General features: G+C 27.0%; 1 protein-coding gene across 1 annotated transcript in view; it reads left to right on the top strand.

The window, feature by feature from the left end:
* Window positions 1-11,462, top strand: part of LOC145248811 (uncharacterized) — a 67,613-nt gene that overhangs the window by 43,077 nt on the left and 13,074 nt on the right. The window lies entirely within an intron of this gene.

The following is an 11,462-nucleotide window of genomic DNA, read 5'->3' as shown; positions in this document are numbered from 1 at the left end:
TACATATATGTATATATACATATATATATACGTACATGTGTACATACATATACATATATACATACATATACACATATATCTACATATATACATACATATACATATATACACATACATATATATATGTATATACATATATATATACATACATATATACATACATATACATATGCATACGTATACATATATACATACATATATATACATATACATATATATATATATATATATATATATATATATATATATATATATATATATATATGTTTGCATAAAATAAAATAATTATGTTATCGAAGAGTAAATCTTTAACAAAACAAAACTTATCAAGATAAGAAAAGTTCAACACTATCAAGAGGGGGGGGGGAACACAATAATATTAAACGAAAGATGAAGAATAAAAATTATATATAACATCACTATATCATCAGAACAATAAGGGTAAGTTGAGGGGAAATGTAAGAAAAAGAAAACTCTTTAGGCCATGGCATTTCGAAGCTTAATGCTTCTCATCAGAAGAGAAGAGCCAGAATTATACAAAATAGACAAAATTATGCAAAATGATATTTTCTTTATGATGAAAGCACTTAGTTTCGAAATGCTATAGCCAAAAGAGTTTTTTTTCTTAAATTTCCCCTTAAATTTTCCTTATTTATCTGATGATATAATAAAAATTTTATAAAACTTTATTCCTCATCTTTCATTTAATATTTTATATATATAATTCCATAGATTACAAGGTTTATGAGCAGAGTAATCAGAATTATTGTATGGATAAACATTGTTAAGTGTTGATTTGAAATTTTAATGACGTCACCAATTTTTTAATGCAATATAAAATAACATGAAAGTTCTCTTTAACATAACCTCCTAACTGTTGAGCTTATTTCTATCTGAAGTGTTTAATTATACCCTGGGGACAAATTTATAAGATTTAATTTTGTTAAAAAAATGTTGTATTATTTGAATCTTCTGGAGATTGTTTTGGTTCTTTAACCGGAACTTTTTCTTATATATTTAGTAAAACTAGTAATTAGTAAAAACTTAAAGAGAGTGCTCAATACTACTGCAGAGCAAATATGTGTTTTATTCTTTTATTACCATTTTATCTGTTTGGCTACATATGTTTCCGATGTTTGATCATGTTTATGAACCGACAGTTTCGTCAGGCCTTGAAGAAGTCTGTGAGGCCTGACGAAGCTGTCGGATCAGAAACATATGTAGCCAAACAGATAAAACGATAATAAAAAAATAAAACATATAATATATATATATATATATATATATATATATAGTTTGTTGTAAATTTGGTATTAAAATCAAATAGTTCTACATACAATGAAATATAGAGCAATATTCTATGGTTTATATTGACATTGCTTATAGTTTCTTCCAACAATTATTTCAAAACTAACTCTGATCAAAAACTCGAATGATGTGGTAATTAAACTATACAGAGGTTTCCTTGTAAGATATATATATATATATATATATATATATATATATATATATATATATATATATGACTACTTCATTTAATCACATAAATTAATATACGAAAGTATAAATTTATGCATAAACTTTAAGTATTTACTTCAACAGTGCTCAATACGTAGGTAGAGCTCTATGTAGTAAGTTATAAAATATATATGGCAATTAAGCTTAATGGCCATATATATTTTATAACTTAATATATATATATATATATATATATATATATATATATATATTTTTTCTTCTGATTTAAACTATGAAGTTATATATATAAATTATATGATATATTTATGTGTATATCTATTTATATCTATATATATACATATATATATATATATATATATATATATATATGTATATATATAGATATAAATAGATATACACATAAATATATCATATAATTTATATATATAACTTCATAGTTTAAATCAGAAGAAAAAAAAAAAATATATATATATATATATATATATATATATATATACATAAATATATCATGTACAATTTATATATATTTCATTTAAATCAAAGGAATATATATATATATATATATATATATATATATATATATATATATATATAAACTACATAGTTTGAAGCAGAAGATATATTGTATCAAACTTTATATACAAATCTACATTCAAATATAAAACTATATATATTGATATAGTTGCATTTCTCAATTATCCTTTTAACTTTGGGGTATGTCTTATGGTCGGAATGTCAATTTGCGGATTTCCATAAAAAATCGGCACTGTATCTTCTACCTTCAGATTATACGACAATCTGACCCCTGATCTTCTTCGTAAGTTGTATTTCTCGTTGAAAAGGTTGATTATGGTTCCTAATAAAATATGGTAGGATTCGTCTTTATTGTGCATTTGTTACTGTTGTACATAAACGACTTTAGTATTGACTGCACCAGTCAGATTGATAAAAAAAAAATGAAAAATCTATATCTATTGTCAGTTTAGACTTCATATAAGTTTTTTCGTTTGTACATGACAATCAAATGATATTTCTTAATTCCAAAACTACTCACCACTCATAATTTAAGCATCCCTACACAATTACATTATGTGTATGTGTGTGTGTATTATGTATGTGTGTGCATAAAGCAATGATCACTATTTTCAACACAAATAATTTTAAACACTGTTGAGAAATCAATCAAAAAAAATTTATTTTGCATTTTCTTTTCCACTGTCACCCATCAGCATTAAAAAATGAATATTTAAAGGAAGTTTAAAGCAATTTACTTTACTGTAAAGTAATCCAGTTTTTGCCATTTTGATTATTGGGTTATTTTATGAACCGTTACTACTTACTGTGAAGTAAATTGCTTTAATTTGTTTTTAAATGTATATTTTAAAACTCAAATATGGCACAACTTATTAGGCAAGAAAAAACTAAAGATTTTTAGTAAATTTCCCATAGGTATTTCGTTTAAAATTGTTTCTGTTGCTATTAGTAATGACTACTATATAGATAGATAGATAGAATTATTATTATTATTATTATTATTATTATTATTATTATTATTCCATTATTTACAATTTCCTTTTAAATAATTTTTAAAATAAGATTTCTAACATGCAAAAAAAAATTGAAGTCAATGTTCATCCTATCATAAATCTGATTTTATATATATATATATATATATATATATATATATATATATATATATATATATATATATATATATATATATCATTATAAGGATTCTACGTGTATTGCTCAACATTTCGACATTGTCATCAGAACTTCAAATGAAATAGATAGAGATTCATTTGGAATCTTAATGATGACATGTTAATGTCAAAACGTTGACCAGTCTGTATAAACTTGTTATAGAGTTTATTTAATTTTATTTATATAAACTCAACTCGTATATTGAGCGCTTTTGAAAAAATATTGACTTTTAGTTCATATTATCAATATACTTTATATATATATATATATATATATATATATATATATATATATATATATATATATATATATATATAGGTATTGTTTTTTTTTTTATTGTAACTTCAACATTTTGGTGTGTTTTCGATGCAAATTTTCATACACAGTCAAACCTAATGTAACAATGAACCTACATATTTTATATTTTCAGAAACTCAGCATTTGTAGTTCTGAAGATATTTTTTACATTTATTAAAGAAACGAATTTGCCAGCAATTCGTATTAGACGATCTTTAAAAAAATGTTAAAAAATTGGTTCAAATTAAAAATCTAATGTCAGAAGAGTTACTTCCCTTTAATATAGGTTTTTTATGTCTGTAGTAACTGTTGATCCATACACAATTGTCTTTTCATTGACATATTTGTTATTCAAAATTCATTGAAGATCAACTCATGAACGACCAATTCTATCATTCATATATTTAAATGTATTTATTAGTGTGATATAAAAAAAAAATTGTTGTCAAAATGCGCTAGACTACCAACTAAAGACTTAACTTTAAAAATTTGCTTTTTAGGAGTCGTCAGGTTTCTTTTGAGTAAATATCACATTTAAAATTGTCGCCAACAAGTAATTTTTATATTAAAACCATGAGCGCAAAAACTGAATATAAGTATGGTGGGCAGTGAAAATAATAGGGAATATATTGGATAATAAAAGTATTAATATAAAAACTACTTGTTGGCGACAATTTTAAATGTGATATTTGTTCAAAGCAGACTTGAATACCGCTTAAAATCAACTTTTTAAAGGCGAGTCTCCCGTTGGTACTCCAGCACATTTTGACCAAAATTGTAAATAACCAATCAATTCTTGCTACTTGTAATGAATTGGTACTTGTAATTTATTGGTATCCAGAAGATTTCAATGCTTATAGAGAATCCTGAATTGGTCCCAGGAAATGGCCGAAGTAGTTTACGATTTGAACACCACCACCTCCTCCTTTACTTATGAAAGTTTTTTCAGTAATTTTTATATTATTATTATTTTTTTTAATATTTGAGACACTAAAAATTTTAAAAATGTAATTTTATCCCAACCTAACTCTTTGCATGTTTCGTGCCATTTGCCTATTATATATTTTCTTTTAGGACTTCAGTATTTATGAAGAATCCTGAATTAGTCCCGGAAATGGCTGAAGTAGTTTAAGGCTATTATTTGAATGCCATCTTCTTTTCCTTTCTTTTTTAAAAAAGTTTTTTTAGTGTTTCTTTTGTTTTAGTTTTTTTTGGTGGGGGGGAACTAAAAATGAATATATATATATATATATATATATATATATATATATATATATATATATATATATATATATATATATATACATAACCCAAACACTAACCTAACCCTATGTATGGTTAGTGTTAATGGCATTTTTTTTTTTTTTTTTTTCAGCTTTGAAATAGTAAACTGTTTTGGCTATTTCTGGGGATTGACTTGGTATTCTGTGCCAATGCTTGGAACCGATTTTATCAAAGTGCTGAAATGCTTTAGATAGCTATTCATTACATGTATCCAATACTTTTATAAAATGTCTTCAGTGAAGACTTATTGAAAGTAGTTTTTTTCCTAATAGGTAACTTTCGATAAATATTAAACTCGTAAATGCAGTTAATTCCCATTAAAAATAATTACAATTATAAGACTGTAGTTTTTGCGAAATAAATGTTAGTGATTTGAATTCATGATATGAATTTTCCATAGTAATTACGGTAACAGAATTGTTATTTAGTAGTAGTAGTAGTAGTAGTAGTAGTAGTAGTAGTAGTAAAAGGAAAACAGTTAAAATGTTCATAGAATTTTTAGATAATCTTTAACGATCACAGTCAGAGAAGACCACAAGAAAATTCTGTATAGGCATTAAAAATAATTTTATGCTGTTCTTGTTTAATTGATTTTTATTGTTATTAATAAATACTTACTGAGGAATAATTCCGAGTGAAAATTCGAGTTTTATATTTAGATAAACACGACATCAGGTCAAATTCGGTGGCCATTTTGTTTTGATTCATCTTTTATCTTATTTACATAATGTTGACACATAACAAGTAAGATTTTCTCAATTTTACATGTATAATACTAACTGGATTTTAGATGGAAATGATTCCTCATTTAGTAATATATAACAAAAACAATAGAAAACCATTTTTAATGCCTATACATCATTTTTCTTTTATTGTTCTTCTCTGATCACAAATTTTTAAACATTAGCAAATTTTAAACTATGTATTTTTATTTATTCATAGTGTATATATCATTTGTACGATTCGTTTCGATGCAAATTACATTCAGTCCTAATTTAAAGACAATCATTGTATATATAATGAAAATTCGATTAAATATTGATATCGGCGGTTTCAGGAAGAATGGAAAATCCAGGATATTGAGGCACTTCCCTATTTGAGGAGTAATTTAATAAGAAGAATTCAAAACAGTAAAACTCTTCCTACACTTTTTTTTCATAGAGTTATATTATCTCTTAAATATATTTTTGCATTTTCTTGTTTTAATTTTATGAAGAATTCCACTGCCCCTGTATTATCGCTTTTAGATTACTAACTGAAGAAAAATTTCTCATTTCTTGTGAAACCACCAGTATCAATATCTAATCAACTTTTCACTGTATTTTAAATATATATATATATATATATATATATATATATATATATATATATATATATATATATATATATATATATATATATATATATATATATGTACATATATTTAAAATTCTGTATTTGGTGAAGATGTAAATATTCATGGTTGAGTGTTTTTCTGTGGTTTATAGTTTATCTTTTTCATGTTTCCATTCTGTCCGTTTGGTACTTCCATACAATTACACTCCAATGAAAAGAAATGTTTTATTATTATTTATTATTTGTTTATTAATTTTTTTTTTTATTATAAGAATTTCGATGCATCTCGATTTCGTGTTCTCACATTTGTGTCAATTCTATTGAAGTATGGCAGCATAGAATGTTCACTTTATTCGATGTTTCAGAGCATGAAGCAAGATTCTCAAAGCTACCCCAAAATCAAAATATTAATCATTTTGTGCTTCCATAATTTGACAGAAAAAAAAAATACAAAGCTCAAGATTTCTATCAGTGTAATCGGTAAAAATTTGGGTAAAAAATCCAGAATAGTTAACACCTGATAACTCATAAACCTCCCCCCATCCCAAAACAAGAACATATCACATATATCAAACTCATTATAATTAAATTAGGGAAACTATAAGAGTATCAGCAACAAATGGAGTTCAGTTAAATTTAGTTGCTAATATCAGACTTCATTCGTAATAAACTTCTGGTTCCCAAATATATCAATTCATTAATTAAATTGTTAGGTGAAAGTACAGAATAGTTAACAAATCCCAGAATAGTTAACAAATGGCTTCTTAAATAATAGCAATACAATCTGTAAACTGCAGAAGATTATTTAGACAGCCATTCTTAGAATTGGAAGGGGAGGGGTCTTATTAAGTATTCTGTACTTTCACCAAATGATTTAATAAATTTATTAATAAATAAAAATTAGTACAAAATTGGCAAACCAGAAGAGTAAGCGACCCAAAAAAGGAAGTCTTTATATCAGGAACTAAATCTGACAGAACACTGTTTGGTGCTGACTTTGAGTTGGGTATTCTTCTGGTTTGCTGTTTTGGAGGTTTATTAATTATTGAATGTTAACTATTCTGAGCTGTTACCGAAATTTGAATTAAAATAAAAACGAATAAGTTTGTAATCAAACTATACAGCAATTCTAAAAGTCTTTGAAGTGAAATATTTAAATATTGACATATTTAAATAATAATAGTAATGTGATATTTTACGGTGGGGAGATTGTAGACAAGCGCCATTATTGTTTTATTATTATTTTTTCTTTGTTTTTGATTAAGTATTAAAAAAAAATAGAGTTCATTCTATTGGATGATATTTTTCTTATTATTATTATCTACAATGTCTGAAAACAATAATTTGGAAAATGAATTTTAAATTTACTTATACTTTCAAATGAAAAAACTATATATATATATATTATTCCTAAATTCTTAATTTGACAAAGTCGATAAAATTGTCACTATAAAATTTTGGTGGTTTAGATTGGTAGAGCCATAAAATATAAAAAAATAAAACATTTTAATTGAACAAAAAAAAAAAAAAGTGGACCAAACAATTTTTCTTTTGATATTACTTGATTAAAATTAAAATAATTATCAAAAAAGGGTGCTTATTCAAATTGGCACTTGTAGCAGCAATTTAAATCAAATAAAATACAGAAAAGTCTGTATGCTGTGCATACTCGTTACAGAACGAAAATATCATATTCCAAAAATTATGTAAATCTATGAAGTATCAAGTAGTTTTTTCTTAAACTAAGAAAATCAAAATATACGATTTTTAGCGATTTTACTACTAACCTGTATTGAACATAAGGTTGATTTTTGATCTCTCAATTTCAAGTTGAGTTGTCTCCCACTTATTTATTTCGTCAGATTTAATCATGCCCAATGAAAAGATTATGACTTGTTTAGTCGTAAAATTTGATTTTCTTGAATAAAAAAAAAACTACTTGATCAAATTAGGTGATTTTTGGAATATGACATCTTCGTTCTGTAACAAGTACGTACATCATACAAACTTTTCTGTATTTTCTCTACTTTTAATTGCCGCAATAAGTCCCAATTTTAATAAGCACAAAAAAAAAAATTTCAAATCAAATTCTTTTTTTTTTGTCCATAAATTTATATTTAAATTTCCTTTACAAAAAACTATTTTATAAAATTATTTTCCCTAAAAATGTTTTTTCATTAAGGAATTTTAGGTTCAAATTTGCCAAATAAAAATTTTGGTGTTGACTCAAAGGAACAGAGTTTTAATACAGAGATAGTTTTTCAGCTAATTGAATGTTTCAAATTTTCTTATAAAAAAATAAGAGATGACTTTTGAATTTATATGTAAAAAAATATATAATTTCTAAAAATAAATTAACTTTGAAACAATTTTAAAGGGTCTTGGTATGCCATTTTATTTTGCTTAGCTAATATGATATATAGCTAACAAGAGTTTTTTGTGTGTGCTTATTTTTTTTTGTAAATTATCTCCTCTGAATTTCTTCTTTCAACTAACGCTCATTGGTTCAATAAAAAAAAATCTTTTAAAAATGTTTGTAAAAAAAAACTCCCCAAAACTCCAGAGAATAACAATTTCTTTTTGTTTACACAACAAAGATTTTTGACTGGACTATCTACCAAGCTCCAATCCCTGTCCAATCACCGCAGCGTTGCATTCCTGTGCTTGTTTTACAAGTAATTCAACAGAATGTGCTCCAATAAACTTGCTGCACTTGCCCCCCTCCTCCTCAATGTAAATACCAACCAACCCGACAATCAACAAAATCCCACCCCTATAATGTAGAGGTCCTAAGATGTTGTAAGGTCTTTCTACTCTGGTAACTTCTTTCCTCAGACAACTAGCCTTTGGAATTCCTACCCTGCTTCCTGTCTTCACAGTCATACCAACATACAGAAATTTAAATGTTATTTGAACAAACATTTTGTTCACAATTCTCCAGCTTTCGATCAGTCATTTCACATGATGAGATGATTCTATTATTAGCATTGGTTTCCCCGATATTTTTTTAATTAGAATTCTTTTTAGAAGGATATCAAGTACTTACAAGAGGGACCACGTGAAGGTTGCCAACATCTTAAGTGAAAGTATTTTTGTGAAACGAACTGGGTTCTGAACGTGGCACATCCAATTTGTCAGTCCATGTTGTTAATCACTGAGCCACTGCGCCACTCAGGATGTCCATAAAAATCTGGCCCCCAATTAAAACTAGCTCCTTACGTCTGATCAGTAATATGTCTTATTTATGGGGAGGTGGGGGGAATAAAAAGTAACAGAAAATTTTTTTTTAAATGTAACTTTCCTCCAAAACTTTGGAATGGAAAACTAGTATAGTAGGATGGGATCCTAACAGACTGGGGAAACAAGAGAAACAGATTTTGGTCAACACCAGTTTGGCATTGACCGTCGCATACGCACATGACACTCTGTAAACAAACATGACAAAAAAAAAAAAACGAGTTGTTCGTATTTTCGTCAACAAGATTTTTTTTTTTTACTGTAAGGTGTGCACCTTACATTAAAAAAATTAATCTTGTTGGCAAAAATTCCAAACAATTTTTTTTTTTTTTTAAATTTCATGTACAAAGGTCATATGCGAAGGTCAAAAGCAAATTGGGGTTCTTAAACTCTAATCTTTATCTCTACTATTATATAAAAATCACTGTGTGTGTGTGTGTGTGTGTGTGTGTGTGTGTGTGTGTGTGTGTGTGAGTTCCTTCCTCATAGGTTCCGAAACGGCTGAGCCTATTATTTTTTTTAAATTTCACACAAAGGTAATTTATGTTTCTGGCAGTGTTCTTAGATATGTTTTGTACAGAAACTCATCTGATAAGTATCGAAAATCAAAAACATCTGATCTTTAAAAAAGTCTTCTCTCATAGATAAAAAGAATTTTTACAGGGGAATATTTTGCATTACACCAGTATAACTTTGGCTGGTATAACATAAAAAATTCCCCTGTAAAAATTCTTTTTTATCTATAAGATAAGAAAGACTATATTTAAGATCATGTTTTTACAGGGGAGTATTTTACATTACACCGGTACAACTTTAAGATCATGAAGCTCAATGACGTGATAATGTAAACAAACACAGACGGAATTTGATGAACGACATTATCGTTATTATTTTTTTTCACTTTTTTGCAAATTAGTCCACCAGGCAAATTATTCCTTGTAATATGAAATATTCAATAGAGGATTGATTCTATAATACATACGCAATCTGCATAAATTAAAATATCATGTTTAAGCATATTGTACGACCGGGCAATGCTGGTTGTCTAACCTTGATTGATCCATAAGATGTTCTTTGATTTTCACAGTTATCCAGTTGTTGGCTTATCATGTAGACAATTTGAGTCTCGTTGGTAGACTAGATGTAGCAGTAACTCATTTCTTACACTTCTCTCATTGTAGACGCCTTCTTTTTACTAATAGCTCTCGTTGAATTTGAACAATCTCTTTGGGGTGTTACTTTTTGCTCAAATATATACGTTCATACACATATAAAAAACATAGAGAGTGAGAGCAGCTATTCCAATAATCCAACTGCATTCTCATTCTCCCTATATTTCTTATTCTTTCTCCCTATATCTCTTATTCTCTCTCTCTCTCTCATTCTCTTTTTCTCTCATTCTCTCTCCACTTCCTTCCTCTCTGCTGATTCAGTGAAAAGAGAAAGATTTGATCTGCTTATTCGCCACGTCACACTAATGACTTCCTGTCTGTAATAACTGTTGGTACACGTCACTCACACTCAATTTCTAATAGAAAATTCTACTCTAATACTTAATTTTAACCTTTCATGGAATCGGCTATGCCTACTTCAGATCTTGTTAGATCTAGTCTAATTATATAGCACTAATACTGTTGGAAAAGGTATGAACCCACAATTTATCCCAGTTAAAAATTAAATAGCAACTTGTGTTCGATTAGAAGTGAATCTTTTACAATACTTATTAAGACAAAGTCGTGATTATTATTTGGATATTTTGTTTCAATTATGAAACTTTGTCAAGTTTCCAACAATTTCATTGTGATAGGTGCATTGACTGAACAAAGATATTAACCCAGAATTTATCTTCTCTATTGTAAACATCTTTCTTTTTCTAAAAGATCTTGTAAATATTATTTAAAAAAAAAAATGAATACCACAAATTCTCTTGGGTTTGAAAAATCCTTTTGGAGTTTTATTTCTTCCTAACAGTATACAAAAACACACACACGCACATATGCACGCACGCACACACACAATAACCCAACCATATCATTCATGGCTGAAGGCAGCTATGCAAAATCCCTATCATTCTGTCACTTACTCACTCTCTCTCTCTCTCTCTCTCTCTCCCTCTCTCTCTCTCT

Source organism: Euprymna scolopes, chromosome 27 (genome assembly GCF_053919585.1).
Source record: "Euprymna scolopes isolate OS-2025 chromosome 27, ASM5391958v1, whole genome shotgun sequence".
Taxonomy (NCBI): Eukaryota; Metazoa; Mollusca; class Cephalopoda; order Sepiida; family Sepiolidae; genus Euprymna; species Euprymna scolopes.
This window is presented reverse-complemented; position numbering and strand designations above follow the sequence as displayed.